Genomic DNA, 21,292 nt, shown 5'->3' with positions numbered 1-21,292 from the left:
TAGACTGCACTGCCGCTTTTTTTTGTTAATCATAGTTTTAAGATCATTCATACAACCGGAATGCATATAAGTCCTGAACTCAATTTGGTTCAGAACTGCAATTAAAAGTGTAACCAGCTTGGTTTTACATGTTTTGTAAAAACACAACTCACTAATTTGTAACATCAAATATATTTACAAAGTTACTTCTTAAGATTAACACCAAAATATCTTCCTATATTGAGTTTATATGCTGCTGTATAACAGTATTTTCAGAATTTTAACCTTATAACAACAAAGCTTATGGAATAACATAAAAAAGATAGTTAAAATTTAATGGAGTCTACATCACTATCTCACCACTTCTAGAACATTTCAAAATAGGAAAAGTTACCACTAATAGTAGTAAGAAATTACTAGTAGTAGAAATTCCTCTATTGTGCACTTTGTTCTCATTTGGTCAAAATAAAATGCATTGTTGTTTTTGTTAAGTTTTCATGATCTGCATTGAGTATGGATGTGAAGAAATTACTGAGGAAAAAAATGTCTACGTTCATGAAGTGTGTAGTTTTATGGTCATCTTCTACTGCAGAGAATACCTTTAGATCATTTTCTTGCCTAAAGGCATAGGTCCCCTGAAATTGTGAACATTCTATTTAACATTACAAATGTCACCCTTTTGACAGTGTATCTGATAGATTGTTATTCAGAGAAAGGAGCAGGCATTGCTCTTACATACTTTTCATTCCTGTTTCATTCATATTCTTCATTCCTGTTACCGCTTATATGTCACACAACACGGTAAAAATTGCAAGGGGGAAGAAAAGGTTCAAGGATGCATGGTCACTGCTTGCTACTTTGCATGAAACTCATCCCTCAGAGGTAAATACTCAAATTTATCAAAAAATCTTATTTGATATTTTACAGAGAAAAAAAAAAAAAAAAAAGCATCTCTCCCTAAATTCTGTCTTTACAAATAAAGAAATTAGGATACTCCTAACTCATGATTACAAGCAAACTGTCTACTAGATGGTCAAACGATCTAGGAAAGTGACCAAAGTGATGCTCAAACCACCAGTGGGTGACTGGCATCTGACAGGGAATAGTACATCACAGGAACCACAAAAACAGTAACCTTTTAATGCCCATTCCCTGGTTCAGTAAACAGGAGTGTCAGAAAAGGTACTGCTCTTTGCTAGAAAGTGTCAAAATATCCTGCATTTCAGCTGATGTGCAAATCACAAGTGAAAATACAGGTTTCTACATACAGTTCTTACTGCCGTGAAAACTGCTTAAAAATTGAGGAACCTCAGCTTTTGAATTTTTTTTTCAACTTTTTTTTTTTTAAATAAGCTATTGGTCAAGATCAGTCCCTAAGCTACATACATGTATATATACACATGCATATATCAATCATGCATGACCCACACATTTATTTAGAATCAATAGGTAAATAGAATTTATAACAAAGCATGTAATATGTTGTATATACATTCAGTATGTATATATTGATAGTATAGTTTTCATTTTTCAAATTATTAGCACTTATAAGTACGGTGATACATGAAAGGAGATTTATTCTGCCAAATAAGAGAACACAATGCCATCCTGGCACACTCCTATGATAAGGTTTCAACATCTTTTGCAGCTAAAATTGTAGGTAGATACTCAGTGGACAAATTGAAAGAAATCTACTTCAAAATAGCCTTTGAATCAATTAAGTTTTCTGGGATGGGAATCTTTCTCTAGTGAAAAACCCAGCAAGTGTGATATTACCTAAATGTAAAACAACTTCTTAAACAAACATACAGGAGAGCTGCTTAAGTTCCATTAGTTAACTAATGTGAGGAAGGCTGTACAGCCAAAGAATAATTCCTAGAGAAAGATTGCTAGAGTCAAGTCTTGAATGGATCTTTAATAGGCTCCTGAATGCATTGTATACTGCTCCACTTTCTTCTGTGAGCCAATAGCATTTTGAGTAGCCTTGATTCCTGGGAGATCCTCAGAACAGTGGTGTGCATTACCAGCTTCCTCATTTCCTTCACAGCTCAGCAGATAAATTCTTCCAAGAACCTCAAGTCAGGTTTTCACCACTGTAAGCACCACCTTATTTAGAGGTTATAACTCTGTATTGGTTGTTTTAAGTAAGAAGTGATTGTAATACCTAAACAGTTGTTAAGATTAAAAAAAAAATAATTAACATTACCTGAATATTAGCAACATAGTTTAGAATCAAAAGATGCAGAAGTAAAACACACATTCTTATAGCTACCTAAATCTCAGGTGAGACTTCTGTTTCTTTTATGTCCAGAGTTCATCTAGAATTGCTCTTTCAATTTCTGTATCTGAAAAATTAACCTTAGGCTCTACCTTAAAAGTGCTGATGACAGTAGCAATCTCCATTCTATAATGTGTGTGTGTGTATATATATAAATTTAAGATTCCAATCAAAATCAAACTTTTTCTTTGGATTTCCTGTAATTCAGACGGATGCTCAATCACAATATCAGAGGTGCGAAGACTGTTCCAAATGTCTGCTGACTTCCCTATGCTGGGAAATGACCCTTGAGTATGGCTAGCTGGGTCACCCCCTAGGCAAAACAATGATCAGTACAGCATTCGTGGACTGCCTTTGTGGTAACGTACAAGCAAGCAAATGACTCATTTTGAGGGAAAGGATTTGCACATATTATTAAAACAGCATTTAATCTGTAGCATGCAACTCCTTAAGTATCATTTTAATATTAAAAGCTAGATACAAATTAATTGCTATAGCAAGTAGAGAGCTAGTAATGAACCACAAGCATTCTTAAGTAGGACAATAATAAAGATTAAATGACAGTGAATTTGGAGGATACTTCAGGATTTGTTGATTCGCAACAGATTTTAGGAACAGTGATGCAAAGATTAGAGATGTTGGTAACGTTGACTATTCACATTCCAATATTAATCTTTCACAAGTAGTCATAGCTACATTCAGATAACATTCCTTTGCCTTAAATTAAATGTTCAGTCAATTTTTCCATTTGAAAACAAAGATAACGTGAAAAGTTCAATACCTGATGTCACACCTACATAATTCAGAATAGAATCAAAACAATCAGCAAGAAGCAAAGTCCCTTAGACTTCCAAACCCACAGAATCTCTGCCGCAGAACACACAGTAAGACAGAACAGCAGCTCATGAATGCTGCTAGAAGAGCTTTCAAAGAAATGCCTTTATGGAATACAAAGATAAAACATTACCTAGGAGAGATGCAGCATTGTAACCTTGCTAATATATTGCTAATAATCAAGCTGACCTCAAAACTAAGCTGAAACACCTTTTGATAAAAAGGATGACAAAAAAAGGGCTAAAATAATAGATGTCAATGCCTGTATGAAGCATATACATGTATTTAATTTGGCAATAGGCAAAAGCGCCATGAGTATCTCTCTAATACCTGCTTTCTTACCGAACTCCATTGCCCTTTTCAAAAATGCCTCTGGCTAAGAACAAAGACCTGTTATTCATGATAAAAGCTCTTTAGGATGAGTACTCTTTGCCAGCTCTTCATTGAGGTAGTAAAAATAGACTATGCTTGGCCTCAGTGACTACATCAACTTTGAACTATATATGGAGTAGGGGAGGAAGGGAGGTATTTTTTTTATTACTACTACTTTAAGACAAGTGCCAGTTCAGGGGAGAAAACTTGTATTATTCTGATTTTTCCATTCTTTTCTGTTCAGCAAAGGCAATTGCAATTTAAACATATATGGATGACTAAAAGATGTGTTATATTTCAGGGAAAGCAGTGTAATACATTTTCAGAATATCTCCTATTTTTAATTAGCTTTGAGTGAAGTCATGCAAGAAAAAAGTATTAAAAACGCACAGTTCCACTTTTTCTTCAAACATACTCACCGTACCTTTTATTCAGTTGAGGATATCAAGAACAATTTGGTGCATAACAAATATTTGAATGTATAGATATGGCATGGAAAGTATTTTGAGTGGGATGGGAAATGCACATTATCAATAATTCTTCAGAAGACCTGGTGTTTTATTTCTGATCAAGTCAATTAAGGCTAGATTTTAGGCATATAAAAATGTAACTAAAAGTCTCATCATAAATGAGTTTTTGTCATGAATTCTCAAGGGGTGACAAAGGCAATAAAGTTCTGTTCTCACCATACTTCAATTCCACTTTCATACACTTTTTTTTTTAAAAAAAAAAAGTCTATTTATTCCTCTTGCCATGGGAGAATATTTCTTATAATTCATTTTTTCAGATTTCACTGGACAAAGAGATACTGTTTGAAAAATAAGAACAGGACAGTTATAGCTACAATTCAGTAATTTATTCTTAACCAGCAATCTAATGCGGTATAACAAAGTATTAATGATAAGAGATCTTATTCACAATCCATTGTGAAAGTAACCCTAACTTATTGCATGCGATATTCATTGATTGATTAATTGATGACATTTGATGATTGATTCATTCGATAACATTTTCAGTTAATACATGTATTTGCATTGAAAACTAAAAACAGAAGATGGATACAATCAAGATTCAAATAACAGGCATGATAGGCTATTAAGTATATGATGTTATATTTCCAACCTCTGGAAATTACACATGCAACTACAGTTTTGTAGTCCCTGTTGTGTAGAGAAAACAACAAGGAATACAGTACCTACCACATGTTAATCTTTCCTTATCTACTGGAGAAGACCCAGTGGAAACAAACAGCAGAATCCCTCAAGCTGCTGCTGCTCAGATGATACTATTTCAACCATTCAGAGAAGTATTCTGTGGGAAACTGATTTTACTCATTTTTAAGCAATGGCATTTCTGATTTGCTTTGCTTGTCTAAAGGCAGTTACACTCTACATTTCACTCCCTTCCTCTGCAAGTGGTGGCTGGGACTCCAATAATTCCATCACAACTCTGCTGCCATTACTTTGAGTCACAACATCTCTGTGACAAAGACAGAGGAAGCATGGTTCTTCAGCACCATCCAGCTCTTCTCTCACCCATTGTCCCAGAGTAGAGACAAAGAAATGAAGGCATCTCATCTAATCATAAAATGTATTTTTGCCTGGAAAGTTACCTCAGAGGGATCTAAAGCCTAGTAGACATGTAGCCAGTCACCAGGAAAGCAAAACTAACATGCCACAGATACTCTAACACCTGATAGCTAAAGATGCAGTATATTAATTGCAACAGTAATTTTTCAGCAAGAATGACCAGACTTTCATACAAAATAACATGAAAAACTCATGCCCTTCCTGTCCTGGAAGGGCACAAACTCCCCCCTCTTCCCTTCTATTTTTATCTATTTTCAAAGTCTCACTGAGAAATACAATTTCTGATATATGCTAACTTCTTGGTTGAACCAAGACTGCAGTTTTCAGCAAGATTAAATTATTTCCCCTAGCCCCTAAAGCCCAGCCATGTGGGCTCTATTGGGTTCTATTGAATTTGTTCACCAGGTTTCCAAAATAAACTGTTTTTGCATGCTGAAAAGTTCCTTTAAATTACTTGAGCCACAGAGGAAGTCTTGGTTTCAGAGTAGCTACTTAGCATGTATTATAATCATCATATCCTGAACATTAGTGCTGATTTCTAGGACTTAAACTTTCCCATCAGTCTCTTTTAAAGTAGAATCCAACTGTTTAAATTTGTTATTAAGTGTTTCCTGTAGAGAATCAACCCTTTACTCTGAGCTTAATTTCCTCTGGCAATCAGATTTGAATTTTTATGTGAATGTAAGCCACAAAAATGGCTCAAGGAAGGAAAAATTCAAATGCTATATGACATCAGCTTGTCAGACTGTTCTTCTTATGGCACAAAAAAAAGCGCCTGCAATTACAGGTTTGCAAGATTTCTTTCTTTTCCAACCATGCTAACAAGCACTTGGGGTAAAGAGTGATGAAGAATTTAAAGTGATTACAGAATAAATCTAGACTGTATAAGAAACAAAACGCCCATGTCTGAATTTCTCTCTTTCACAGGTGACGTTACATTGCACTGGCACCCAAAGAGTCTTGTCTCGGGCTTCAGAGAAGTCTGAAGAGCTAACAAATTTTAAATAAAAAGTCATAAACTGCAGTATTTCTTTAACTAGTGGTTACCTTCCCTGACTATTGCATATGACACAGCCAATTCCATGGTTCAGTCTGTAAATATTGCTGGATCTCTGCCACAGATGCATTAGATCCCCATCCATCCGATACTATTACAACTGAAACTTAAATTTTGTCCATCCCTGGATATCTAAGAAATTGGTCAGGTTCAAAGCTTAGTACAAGATAGCATCTTTAACCCAATAGCAATCATAATAAGATAAATTACTTATTTTTCCTTGTATTTTTTTTTAGCCTTCAGCTAACATGACCAGTGTCTTTGAGTCTTGCATCTGTCCATCAACCATACAGATGATCTACAAGTCTGTAACACTGCTGAAAGGCAGTACTAAGACACCTCTCCTTTAGCACTAAGGCTGCCTCAGGGGGAGCATCAGTATTTATGTGAGGACACTGGGCAGACAGAATTAGGCTGTAATGCTACCAGAGTGGCTCTTTGCCTCATTTCTGTACCTCAGCTTTGAAAAATTGGATGGTTTGTTCTGTCATCTTTCCAATGCCTGCCATAGATCAGGATATGAATGAGCACACACCAGCCAAGAAACTGTCCGCTTATATTGGGGATGGTGAGAAAAGGAAAGGAAGGAAATAGCAGAAATGTTACACTCTCCCTCTGTAAGAGATATGCTTGTCTTTTGCTCTCAGGACTCAAAATTGTACTAATGAATGTTTGGCACCTCCTGAATATTCACTGAATAGGCAATGGGTTGTTTTTTTTTTTGAATGATATGCTCCAGGAACGATCCCAATGTACTCCCATCACTAAGAAGCAGCCAGTTCACAAGGACAGATTACAGCCAAAGGAAACCCACCCTAAAACACATGGGTAAATGACTCTCAGCTCCAAGTGTTTTGCTCCAGAAACTTTATTCCTACTGGCCATCACTACTCACTAAGGCAGGCATAGTCTAGGGATAAAGCCAAGCGGCTGAAGTAATTTCAACCTTCACCCTAAACATGAGCAGTTGGTACCAGATACTATTTTGAGAATTTGGTATACCTATAAAAAGAAAACAGGAGCTTCCAACACAGTTTCACCTAGTTCTAGTGATGCAGGCCTGAGAAAAAAGTGATTCCACCCCCCCGCCCAGTGAGGTCTCTGAATGGAAATCAAGCAGTGGGCTAGAAGGAACTGTGCTCTTGATTTCAGGGAAACAAGGAAATTACATTCTCTGTATAAAAAATATTATAAAAACACTTCAACCATCAATTTCTCCCTTCTATAGAGAAAGCTTCAAATTTCTGGCTGTTATGACAAAAAAAAATGGTACTAATGAAACAAGAACACCATGAAAAATTTATCTTTTCAACTTCCTTAAAATAACAGAAGAAAGACTCCGCTGATACCAGCATGTTCCAGAAGGTAACACTTTTTAATGGATGAAATGGAAACGTTCTTCCTGAAGAAGCCTCTTCACCCCACCCCCCCAAAAAAAAAAAAAAAAGGTTTGCCTGTTTCTACAGTTTATATGTGTCATACAATGGTTTTAGCTCCTCGCTTTTTGTATGATGACTCATAAATTGTTCTTTAACAACACAGGGCTTCACAGATTAAAGCCCTAGAAAAACTTTCCCAGAGGTTTTGGGAGGTTTCTAGAGGTTCTTGAAGATTCCAGAAAGCTGCACTAAATGAAGGAAGTGGAAGGGAGAAAAAAACAACAACAAAAAAACACAAAACAGAAAAAAAAAACTCTTCTCTTTGGCTGCTATGGCAAAACTCAGTTAATTCTTAGCAGTAAATAACTGAATTTGTTCCATGACATTTAATTTAATGTTTTTCAGTGTTTCCTGTTATTTTTTAATTAATTCAATATACATACAGATCTTGCATATATATGCAAGATGATGTAGAAAACAAGTCACAGTGGGAAATTCATCATCTCCTCTCTAATCTTATTATACAAAAAATGTTTATACTGTACTCTTGCCTATAGTTTCTAGCATAAGGAACCTGAAAAATGTAAGCAAATAAGTTAAATAAACATTTAACATGACAAACTTATTTTATGTACGTACCAGTACAGAAAAAGCCAATATTAATCGGAGGTTAACAGCACAGTATCTGATTTGAAAAGTGTTCTTTTATTATTATTATTGTTTAAAACACAAAGATGTGGACATTTTTCCTCTGAGAATTTCATAGATAGCCTTATTGTCTAGTGTAGATAGCTATTTGTATAGTTTTAAAAATAACGCTGATGGAGTCTTGATAGATTGTTTTCACTACAGTGATTTAATTCTGTTTTCCCAGCAAACCTTTAGCTATTCAGACTGCCTTCATTACAAAACCAAACAGAAAAAAATAATAAAATAATCCTAACTTAAAATTAGCATCCAGGCACACTATGGCTATTCCCACACTAGCGAACTGCTGACTCAAACCTTATCCGAGAACATTTCTAGGTGACTGAGCACAGTTGCGGCGTTAGGTCCCTGGCATGCTTCAGATGGGGCAATGAGCACCTCGCACAGTTCAGGCATGGGTGCACCCAGGCACAGCTCCCAGAAGGTGGTTTGCATTCTTCTTCTGGGGACTGAGGAAGCTTGGTGGCTACAGAGAAGCCATGCTGTGCCATTTGGCCTTGGAGCATAAGGAATTTTACCAGCAACGTTTGACCTTGTGGCTCTCCTTGTAATGCTATGCATGGCATGTTTTGCATCTCCCTCTACTTCTAAGAGCGCACACTTTTTTTTTTTTTTAAACTAAATGGTGCCAATGCTCTTCTGATTTCTTGAGGTTTTCTGACGAGGTAAGTGCCTGTGGGCCTGGCCTCTTCTCTACTGCAAAACACTTTCTGCTTCCTGATTTCTGCTATGTAGATTTCTACCTAAAGTAGCTGAAAATTCATTCTGAATTCAGACAACAGAATTCCTGTAAATGGCAACTGTCTTCGTCACTAGGCTCAAAATGTATGTCTGAAAGTGCGACTAAAAGTGGATTTATACAGTAGAAGAATATTCTACTAAGAGAACAAATACTGTATGAACAGTATAAAATGTTTTCTGTAAACATCACACATTGCTATGTTCTCTATTTGACATTTCAGAAAGTTATTTTGAAGATCTGTCTCACAAAGCAATTAAAACTGCTAAAGCTTGAACTTGCAAGTTATATCAGAAGTATATTTTTGAAAAGCTATTTTAACTATCTTTATTATTAAACAATTTTACTCCAGTTTTATGCATGGAAAAATCAATAACTTAGTTACCGATGAGCCACCAAAATCAGTGTTTTGATGTTTGCTACCAGAAACCTGAAAGACATGGACAATCAAACAGAAACCACTCATTTCAACACTGTTTGATGCCTTGGACATCAAACAGAAACCACTATCTGGATGCATTCTCTTCAACACAAAAGGTTCCAACAGTGCTACAAGTTCCCAGTGCTGTAATGATACGGGTGATCATGGCCATGGAGGGCACGGGAAAGATGCGCTAATTCACGGTGACCAGCACGCTGGAGCTCCTAGCACCAGCAGTGCTCCAACAGAACAACTGGCAGAAATTAAAGCTGCCCCTGACTTGCATTCAAAGGTATGTGGAGACAGAGCCAAACGCAGAGATACTGATCTGTTTGGCTCAAATCCTCTGTGTAGGATGTAAAGCTTGCAGGGGTAACTGAGCCAACAGAGATGAATTTGGCCTCACAAATGTTATGTTCACATAAACATAACAGGTCTATTACAGCATTTGTTATGACAAATCTTTTCTCAGACTCCAAAATTCTCCCATAGATGGCATAAGCAATTAAGCAACAAGTGTTTGCCAAACACTGCCATGCAGTTACCATCGCCTGTGCAGTTTTCCTACTGCTGTGCTCTCTGCACAGGCATTATCTTATTGAATAGCAGCCATATTCATTAGGAGAGGTCACACAAATTTACAAACCAACTTTCCACCACATAGCCTACGTGTTCATGAATATGTACTGAATACATAGAAGACCTTGTATAAGTACATTGCATAAAGCAATTCCTTCAGGGTAATTGTAAGTAAAATTGGGAAATATATACATCTGTAAAACACATGCTTCATTTAAAGGTGCAAATCTGCAGCATCCTAAAAGTGTGCCCTTTAATTTCAGATGGAAATTACACCTTGGTATCTATTGTGGCTTTGCTTTCCTTTCCCCCCTTCACACATTTACACTTTGAACTTCTCATTTAACTACTAACACACTATGACCTGCTCTTGAAGAAAGAAAAGTCATCACTTCTAAAACACCGCCTATGATAGCAAGTCCAGCCTTTAATAGGACAAGTAACCTTTCCAGTCACTTTTTCCAGAACCATAATAGGACTTCACTCAGCAACACCTTGGAAAATAAACACATGTATGTAGGAATTAGAAAATCTGAGTTCAACACTTTCCTGAACACAGAGTGAGCTTCAGCCTTACAGAAAGGGGTAGGCAACTACATTCCTGCAAACACAAATACACATGATCCATATTTTATCTGGCCTATCACGCAAAATTCTGAAGTAGCACGGAGGGCAGGGACTGGAAATCAGTCCCAAAAGCTCAGCTTCGGGATGAAACTTAGGATACTCAAGATCACTATCTGCAAAACAAAACAAAAACCACAAGCACAACACCCCAAACACATGCCATATTACTTTCTCAAACTAAGGTCCCCTGTGTACTGCTGGAATTGGTTGTTCTGGTTTACCTCGCACAGGTAGTGCAGAAGCCACGATGACTCTGCACAGGCCCACCAGAAGGGGCTGTGCACTTCTGCAGAGATGTAGCAGGTGAGGCACCCTTCTCTCCACATACTGGATGAAACAGGCAACTACTGTATCAAGAGACAGTCCTCTATAGAAATTAATTCCAGAGAAGCACATGGTCCCCTCTGGAGTGTATCGGTTCCGATCCCCAGGCTGAGCATTATCAGGAAGCAGGGCCAGGGGCGTGCTGTGCCTCTGCCTTGCTGAAAATTGGCAGACCAGTGCAAACACTAACGCAAATTTTTCTAGCATGCAATTTGCTTGCTCTTGAGGAAAGTAACCAGGGAAAACAAATTCATGTATTATAAGATGTCCCAGACATAATACACAAATGTTTTCATGAAATTGAAGTCTCAGATATCCAGTGACCTGAATTACGCTCTAATGCAATTTCTTGACAGGCACCCTGAAACCTTGGCTGCCTGTGCTGAACATAGACATGCTGTAAGTCTATCTTAAGGTCACTGAGAATAATCTGACCTTCTACTATGCCACTTGATGTAAAAATGAGCATTTTTCCCTTAAAAAAAATTTTTGTCTAACAGTAAACTATCTCCTAGGTAACGTGCATTGCTTATTGTAAGCCTTCCCAAATCACAGAAGTTCTCTAAATAAGAAAACGAAAGACAGGTCCTCAAGAAGCACATTCCAAGAGGCTAAATAAATTCAAAGCGAACTCAGTGTCTGAGTGCATGACATCACACAGTTGTTAAAACAAAAAGAAAACATGTAGAGTTATGGAAAACAACATTACTTCAAATGTAGCAGCAAATACTATGCTAGCATATGTAGGTCACTTGTTAAAGAGGTTCTTCTAATTGTTGCCACTTGCTTTTGATTTGGGGGTTGTTTTATTGTTGTTCTTTAACATGGACCCAATTTTTTCAGTACAGTTCCTATCTTGTTTAGAAATATGTAAATTATGTGAACATTTTCAAAGAATAATCGTGACTTCTACCTTTACTTAGAAATCTAAGTTGAATTCAACTGCACAAACTTATTATGTTAAATTCCTCTAAGCTAGAAAAGTCAGCTAAAGAAGATTCTCACAGAATTCCATCTATACAAATGCGCTAGCAAAACCTGTGAATAATAAGAATTAAGTCATCGCAGCAAATCCTTATTGACAGGTTAGTGATCCTGCAAGCTAGGCACTATTTTGTATTTTGTAGCAGTGTTTAAGATAAAGCTTCCATGAATCAATCTGTTTGATTCAGTGAGTGTTATTTTTCCCCTTAACTTTACAACCTCAGGTTTATAGGGCACTGATATTTTTGTTTTGAAATGAGATATGCACAATTACACCTTCTAATGCCATTCTAACAGTGGCGTTTAGTGAGGAGTTACTTTTAAGTGGTTACCACATAGGCAGGAGAAGCATGTGAATTTTCTCTAAAGCAAAGGAAAACAAAACCAACTGATGCAATTCCAATACTTCTGTGTCAATTCTGATGTTGCAATGGTGGGGCAGCAGTGGGAGACAGCTTTGGGCATCAAAAGGTTGAAGCCTGTTTCCCTAGAAAGGGCTCTCAGGTCCTCTCTTCATCTCCTGGCATCGGTGTAAGTATGGATGGCTTTTCATGAGAGAGAGAAAAAAAAAAAAACAGCTCTTAACTGTAGTTACTTTGCCCACATGCCTTTAAGTAGCATAGCGGAAAAACTCAAACACTTCATCCATAGGTGGAAAAGAGACTTCATGCCAAGGTAAATTTCACAGCAGCTTTGAGATCTAACAGAATATATCACACAGTATGCTTGCCTGCAAAGTGACAGTTATTAAATGCTCAGTAACAGAACTTACCAGATATGAATGAAGAAATCATGCTCTTTTGTATAAATACTGCCTGACATTTTTTGAGGAGAGACTCCTCTATAACTACACTGCACCCGGACAAAATCACCTTCATTCAGTTTGATTGCGGATAGATGATTGGAAGAATGTTGCATGCTTGAATGGAAATCCAAAGTTTCGGTCTTCAGTATGAACTTGCCATAGTTGCCAACAGTAGCATATCATTTATGTCATGCGCAACAAGCAACAAAAGACTCACTGAAAGCATTACTGAACTTCACTAAATTACAAAGAACTACCCCTGAACACACTAAACACTGCATGCAAAGAAAAAAAATAAACACTCTGTATTTGAAAGAAAATTGGGTCTGATTTGTGAAACAAACTTGAGTAGGCACAACATTAAGGTTTGGAACTGATTATACCATACCTTCTTGAGTATATTTCCACTTTCAATATAACAGCATTTAAATATAACAGCATTTAATTCATAGTTTCACTTACTGCTTCTCAGTTTGTTTAGGACCCTGAATGTCTGCAACTTCTCTAAAACTTTAGCAGATCAAATACCTGAACAGTAAAATCACCTCCAAATAATACACAGGAACAACCTGTAGAGCAACATACAACACAAATAGGACGACCGTAACACTGCTCTTACAACTAGGCACAGGACAATATATGGCAATAACATGTGCCAACAGAAATAACACCTTCTTCCCACATTTCTGTCAGGTATAAGAATATGATATACTGAATTTGGAGTGTGCTTCCCTTTTATATTTAGCTAGGTATGACTCTGCGTGCTCCCATCCCCTGTGTAAACTGGAAAACTTGAGCCATTAAATAGTTCGCAATAAATACTTGGTCATATTCATCCTTCTTATCTCAGTCTAATACTATGTGGCTTCTTTAAATTACCTGTTCCGGTGACATCTGGCTATTTCAGGAATGGTCACGTACAGCATACACCAGTCTATCTAGCCAATGCCTTGTCTCTAATAGCAAGTTAAAAGTAGATGCCTAGAGTATGCCTTTATAATTGAAAAACACACCACACACATGCACAGGGCAAACCTAACATGGTATCACCCTAGAGTATATTCCCAATCTCCAGCAACTTGTACTCAAACTTCCTAACACAGAATAGGTATTAGTGTTTAACGGTTCCCAATGGATTTCTCTTCTAATTCTTTGTCACTCTATGAATCCATTGGAATTTCCACAATGCATCACAGTAAAGACTTCCACAGGGTAAGCACGCACCGTGCAACAAAGAATCTCCCTGCGGTTGTTTTGAACATCATAACAACTGGAAGTGAGCACAATCAGGCCAAGAAACGAATGTTACGAACTTGGGACAGTGAAGCAACATTACTGTTGTCACGTCTTTATGATCCATGCTACCACAGCACGGATAGAGAGTTCCTCACTGCAGTGCATCATTGACACATTTTTCGGACATTTCTAAAAGTAAAATCTCCAAAGTATAAAAGGGGCATTTTCATTCAGTTTTGGCTTGCTGATACTATCTCCCTTTTGGCAGAGGCAATGGAATTACAGAGGCTGGGAATGATTTGGTTGCATGATGTCCAACTGCACTCTGCTCACTTTCTATAAAATCGGGCCCTTGATACTGTCTCAAGAAGGATATAAAATTATCATTTATAAGACATTAACTGCTATTTCAACAAATCCAAGGGCATCAAAACAGAGAAGTTGTTGACTTGGTAATCTAAGATATTGGTCTTGCAAAAACTCTCAACAATTCTTGTTACAGGACAGATCTTCAGCTCACCTGAAACTGCTTCAAAAATGATGAGGCACCTACACCGTTTGAAAAGATTTTCAAGAGCTCTTATTGAAGGAGATGTGAAGCTGTGCTCAGAACTGCTTATTTTCTAAAGGCTATTTCAAAAGACCAACAAAACATAGCAGCTGAGAATGATGATGCAAAGTAATTGTTCACAGAAGACAAAATTAGACACCAGAAAAAAAAATCTCTCTGAAAGCACAATTAACATGCATGTTTTCAGACAAACTTTCTGGAGATACAAAAAATAATGAGCAACAAAGTTGTGTCTTCCCCTCCCCCCCTTGAGTAGCAGAGTTAACAACTGAAGAACATCAAAGAGCAAAGAATTTGTTTGAAAGCATTATAATCTTTAAGATAGTTTGTTTGATCTTCTACAAAACTGTGACATTTCCTCACATGTAAATACTGAGGATTGCAACAGAGGAAAGATCAACTAAACCTCCTGAAACCATTCAATACAGAGTACAAATACACAAGCTCCTTCGGGTTTGCCAGAATGTCTACATAATGTCAGCTTACAGAAGTAATAAGGAATTCTTCATAGGTGATATTGAGAAAACTGAAGAACAGATCCAAGGACCTGGCCTGACTTCAGCTTTACATTTTTTTTTTTTTTTATGATCCACAAAATTACACATTGTTTAAAAAGTATAGCTTCTTAAGAATACTTTAAAAGAACAATTTTTTTTTTTTGTGCAATATGTGACCAATTGATCTAAATCATACTTGTGATATTTGCTGATGGTAGGCTTTGATACTTACCTATGACCCATAAGAAGTATCCAACATACTGTGGAAAATAACATATTTCTACTGGGAAAGAGTGAATATTCACTTTTTTTTTTTTTTTTAAGATGAGGACAGATTTTAATAATAAAAGCCTTTAGTTTTCTCCCCAAGATAAATAATTCAGTTTTTCTGTCTTTGTATAGAATTAATTCTATTTTATAATTCAGTTCTTTACCTATCATTGATTTTTCTGCTGTAGAATGGAATAACAGAATTTCTTTATAAATGAAACATTGATCGACTCCAGAACAAGGTTACTTTGAGAATATCTGCAAAACAAAGATCTAATTATAGTTTCCTAAATAGGTAATTGGGAAGTTAAAACGGAGTTGAAATAATCTGCAACTACAATGTAAAGAAGTCTACAACATATTATGGACCTTTACATACAAAAAAAGTCAACTGCCTTGTTTGTTTCTTCACTATTCAAGCATTTGAGATAATAGTAATTACAGGTAAAAAAGCTAAGTACATTAATTTAAAGGTCTAGCAAAAAAAAAAAAAAAAACACTGCAATTTAATTACAGCACCTTGATAGGTTACTCTAAGTCTGCTGTTTTATTTGCTGTTTCCCCACCCCACCAATATACACTTCAAAAACATACTGGTGGCAAAATAAAATAAAAACAAAACCAGCACAGTTTTATAAGGATGATTTTACAGAAACAAAACCACATCATATCATAACCAAGGACAGCTTTATAAGAGGTAATCTAGGTAATTACAGGCATGTAAAACTGACACCAGCCCTGGATAGAACAAATTTGGTAATTTTTAATAAAGAAATGATGCATTATTAAAAAATGCAACTTTCTTAAGAAAGAAATAACGTAAATCAACAAGGGCTTATGGTAACTAGACACCATCAGACTAATCTGACATTTTTATGAGATTACAAGTTTAGCAAAACAACATAATATCAATGTTGCAATTTACACAGATTTCTGTGGCATTTGATACAGAACTCTGACATTTTGATTACAGAACTAGAACTATAATAGATCAACGTTAGATGGATTTAACTAATTTATTTCAAAATGTAATTTGGCAAAGTGAGTCATCAAATAGTGTTTTTCAAGGTGGTCTTGCAATGATCATCTCTTAGTCCTATGCTATTCAAAGCACTTGTTAATTTTCTGGAAGAAAAAGTAATTAATCAAATTTTTCAGAAGACCAGAAGTCTAGGGGAGCGTAAAATAATGAAAAGTGCAAGTAACTGACAAAACCCTATGGACAGCTTGTTCAGCTGAGGTAAACCACATAACCGGCATTTTAAAGCAGTCAGAAAGTAACATTGCACCTTCAGAGACAAGGGCCATACATGCAGAAGGAAGACTCTATCCAGGGAGGTAGTAATTTGAAAGTACTGAGGTTTTTGGTAGGTAACTGTATGAACCAAAATCCTCAAGGTAATATCATGGTTAAATTGCTTTAAAAAGCTACTAGTATCTACACAAGCAAGTAGACTGTAACATTTCTGTAGTTGGCACTAATGGCATCTGTGCATGACTGGTTCTGAGGCATGAAGTTTACTAGATATGTTGAAAACTGCTCAGAGTGATGCAAATAGGTAAACGTATGATTAAGGACAGGAAAGTGATTTTTTTTTTTTAATATTAAATTATATGGATAATCTGAAACGTAAAGTACATGGTATAGTTGAACTCTACAGGCATCAACACACAACTCACGTTACACAGTAGGTTGGATGAAATGATTTAAACATTCCTTCTGCTTTTATATCTATGGACCGCTTATACATGCATGCCGATTAAAAAAAAATTGGAAATTACTGTTGTGCAAAGGATTCCCCTACCACACCTTTCAGCTTCATATTTTATACCTCAGCAATTCTGGATTACCAAACAGTTACACAGAACCAGAAATTTAAAATGAAATTCTAGCACACACAGCATATTGCCATGTAAAATTAGGCTTTGGGGCAGAAACGTTTATCATGTAAATAAAGAAAAAAGTGAAGCAACGTAACTTCTTTCCATACATTCTAACTTCTAAACTTCTAAAACTAGCACTAACATGTCTATGAAAGTTTTTTTGAAGGATCAAAGCCAGGGCATACTAGAAAATTGCTTGTACAGCTCAAATAAATTAAGTAATTTAAAGCAATTATGTTCTGGTCTGCTGCTGTATTGTTACAGATGTGTTGTGAGAATGATACATACACTGTTGTGATTGATTAGAAGGCTCACAAACATTTTGAAAGTGACATTTTACATCAACACTAGATCTGTCTTAGTGTTCTGTAAGTTGTTGAATGTTTCAGTCTTGCATATGGATTCTTACGTTTTTCTAGCAAAATTAGAGTCATGTAACTGGCTTGAATAATTTATGATATAAAAATTAATGATTGAGTAGTACATCTGCTCTATAGTTATTCTAGTTACAGTAAAAAATCCTCACATAGATGGTAGTTATATACTTAAAAAGGTCAAACTGACTTTGTCCACTGTTATGCTCAGCTAAATAGACTTTCAAAGATGCCCCTCACAAGAAATGTAGAAGCTTATTTTTGCATGCAAAAGAATCACAAATCAAGCAAAAGCATTAGATATGTTTAACATGACAACTTAGCGATTAAAACAGCAATTTTGTCTTCAATAAATTGATAGGTTTCTGAAGGAAACAGAATTCAATTCAGAAAATTCTCTAAAGTTATTTGACCATTTGTTAGCTGTCCCTTTCTTATGTCACAAAATAGGAAAGTAGGTTACACTGATGAGTCCAGTTTGTTACTTAACTTTGAACTAACACTCACTTGCATTTACGCTTTATTCATTTTACTTGCACAGATTTCATACTACAGGGTATAAAAGAATGTAAAAGTTCCTAAGGAATAAAAGCAATGGCCTTAGAGCCTCTGGGAAGTAAGAAAAACTCTGAAGATTGTCCAGTGTGAAATTTGAATCATTCCCTTTTCAAGGATGGATAAAGAAGCTGTCATAATCTTACTTCACAGATTTTAGGTCGTCTTTAAAGAACTCTCATCTGGTATTTTAATTAACACTCCTGTTCCATCACACTGCAAGCATTTTTAAAGCATGTGATATCTGGACTAACCTTTAATGCATAAGACAAACTAAAGTGGACAGCACTGAAGTAGAAGAAATCCACAGACTGAAATCAAGAGTTTTCTTAATGCCAAGTATATCTCAGAATTTTTAAAGTTACCAAGTAATTTTATTTGTTGGAAATATTCTAACGGTTGCAAGGACAGACAGATATAGCTCCTTTCACAAGTAACTATTTCACTGCACACAAGGAAGAATTAATGAATAATATAGCAATGCATCAGAGGCATACTATAATGAGATCATAGTTCTTTAGCTTACTATATTCACATTTTGATAACATCATTAAATTTACTACTTTACTCGATACACTAACTGCTACAGAAAATTATTTCTATTCTCAAATGAAACTGAGGTCTGAACCTCAAAAGCAAATGAGATGGAGAAAAAATGAAGTATGTTTCATGCAATGATGTTTGAGAATAGCTTTGGATGCTTGAAAAAAAAAAAAAAAAAGCATTTGGTAAACTGTGTTTTTAAATCATCCAAGCTGAACGTTGTTTCCTTGAATTTGTAGTCCAGTATATTCCAGATAAGCACAGACTCCCCATGGTACAGGCTGGCTATCTAAGCATTACATGGTATTTCTGTCCTCAGGCTTGGGCCTAGTGAGTGCAAACATGCAGGACAAGGACTAACATTCATGAGAAATCCTTAAAGATTCCAATACAAAAAAATACAATATGCAAATCACACAGGAGAAACGTGGGAAAACAAACTCAAGCTAAATAGAGTAAAGATATAATATGCTTCCAACTGCAAAATTCTTGCCCCAAACACACATACTGTGGCTGCTGTGTAGAGGAATCTGACTGTTTGAAACATATATAATGATCACGTACTGAACATTCATTTAAAAAGTTAAAAAATAGCTGGGAAATGAATATAGCAGCCTACTGTATCCATAGCAAAAAAAAAGAGCTCAATTTGAACAGTATAGTGATATTTAAGGAAACCCAGTATTTAGAGGCTTCAGTAAGTTCACAGAAGTCTTATTGCTTCTTTGAGAAACATTTTGCTGAAATGGAACATATGTTTTGAGGACTAGAAAAGAAAGTAAAATGCTATTCCATTTTCCTTATCATAGACAGTTGACACAGCCTTCATTAGAACTATAAAATCATCATTATATCAACTGCAAGGCATATATCAAACTTGGATAGAAGTACATTTATGTTTCCATTATAGTCATTTTCATTGTTCCTTATGCACAATAACTTAAACTGTATGTGAATTATAGTTCTGTTTAACCCTTCCATTATTGTTTCTGAGATTTCTAGGTACACAGAAACTCCTGCACATCAAGTGAGAACCTCAGGAACACATACAGAACAGTAATGCTTTTTCTAGTTTTCTAAGATTCAAAACAATTTGCTCTACGTTGTGCTTTGTAGACCCAGCAGTGTCTTTTTGTGACTGATACATGTTCAGGGGGTAGGAGGGCTGATGCAGAGCCAATTTCTATGAAAGAACTACTACAGAGGTTTACAGAGTAGTCTTACAGCTCTGTTTCGAACAGAGGGAAATTACTTTTCTATTTTCTATTACTTTTCTATGGGGAAAGCTGTATTATTTCTGTGGTTCTTGAGGCTTATATTATTCAAAAGCCATAAGGTAAGAGACAAAAAAAATACCATTTTTAAATACACAGAAACACCCTCTCTTCACGATTAGAAGTACACTACATTACACGATAAATAGAATATGTTCATTCTGTATTTCAGAGAACTGCAGAAGTATGAGCTTAATAAGAACACTTACTCAGTATTATTTTGAGTATGGAAGCTATTTTACCGACTGAAGACAAGTTACTATCAAATATTATCAGATTGCTTGTAAAGAAAAACCTTGTAGATAGAAACCTGAATTCACCAGAAGCATATCAGAAATTACCTTTCCCAAAAAAAAAAAAAAGAAATAGAACACCAGACCCTCAACAGAATAACAGCTAAAATTTAATGTACAGTATCTAGAATTTTTGTTCAGCTACGTGACAGCTGTATTTATTTAGCAGCAAGCATATGTTCTAATTATTAACATTACACTGAAAACAAAAAAAAAAAAACAAAACCAAGATAGCTCCAAGAGCACTCAAATTCAAACCTGTAATTTATTGAGGAATAGCTCACTTCTGTCTACTTCCCTGAGTTACTGATATTTTATAATGTTCTTAGAAAGAGACATTTTAATTTTAACCCTTAGGTATAGTACGTTACACTTACATTTTCTGTCATAGTACTATTTTGAGAAGTCTTTTTCCTTAGTACTATTTTGAAAGTCTTTTTCCTTTTTGTCTTCTTGGAAAGATCTAGTATGATTTTCAGCAATTTCAGCATTGATTTGGACAAAAACTTCTACAAAATCCTAAGATAATTTGAGAAACCTTACAAATATTAAAGAAATATTAGAAACCCTTGAATCAGTACTTCAAATACACCATTGGATGACCTTTGCACTAAAAAGGAGAACTACCTTTGCAAGAAGAACTAATTTGTCTTTAAGAAATAAACCAGGAGTTTAATTATGAGATTCCTTTCTTTAAACACAGCAATTATCTTCACTTATTGGTAATTAATGGTTTGGGAATGTTTCTAGCTTAAGAACACTGTAGCTTACAAGAACAGAGACCAAGTTATTCCTTTCTTTACTAAAGTTTCCATACAATTTTATGGGTACCATACAACCTATGGTGCTGTTCTGCACTGAACAAAGCAACTTTTGGCTATCTAGGTAAATAGCAAAAATAAATAAATAAATGCATTTGATCTGTACCTAAATGTGCTCATGTGAGAGAAATATTCTCACACACCTGACAGAGGCCAATGATAGAGATGCACAGAATAGTCTTCCAGATCAGAGAGGGTGGTTGAGCCACTACTACAAGGAGCACACTGTGAAGCAGAAGCCCAAAGCAGCAAGACCTGTTTCTGCTGGCTGCGCATGGAGAAAACAATAAATCCCATTA

At 35.8% G+C, this 21,292-nt stretch overlaps 1 protein-coding gene across 1 annotated transcript in view; it reads right to left on the bottom strand.

Annotated features, from left to right (window-relative positions):
• PRKN (parkin RBR E3 ubiquitin protein ligase) overlaps positions 1–21,292 on the bottom strand; it is a gene marked incomplete at its 5' end in the record, with an annotated part of 618,384 nt that overhangs the window by 379,423 nt on the left and 217,669 nt on the right. The gene's annotated exons all lie outside the window — the stretch shown is intronic.

The sequence above is a fragment of the Netta rufina genome (genome assembly GCF_964035555.1).
Source record: "Netta rufina genome assembly, chromosome: 3".
Lineage (NCBI taxonomy): Eukaryota > Metazoa > Chordata > Aves > Anseriformes > Anatidae > Netta > Netta rufina.
Note: the sequence above shows the minus strand (reverse complement) of the source record. Positions and strands in the feature narration are given on the sequence as shown.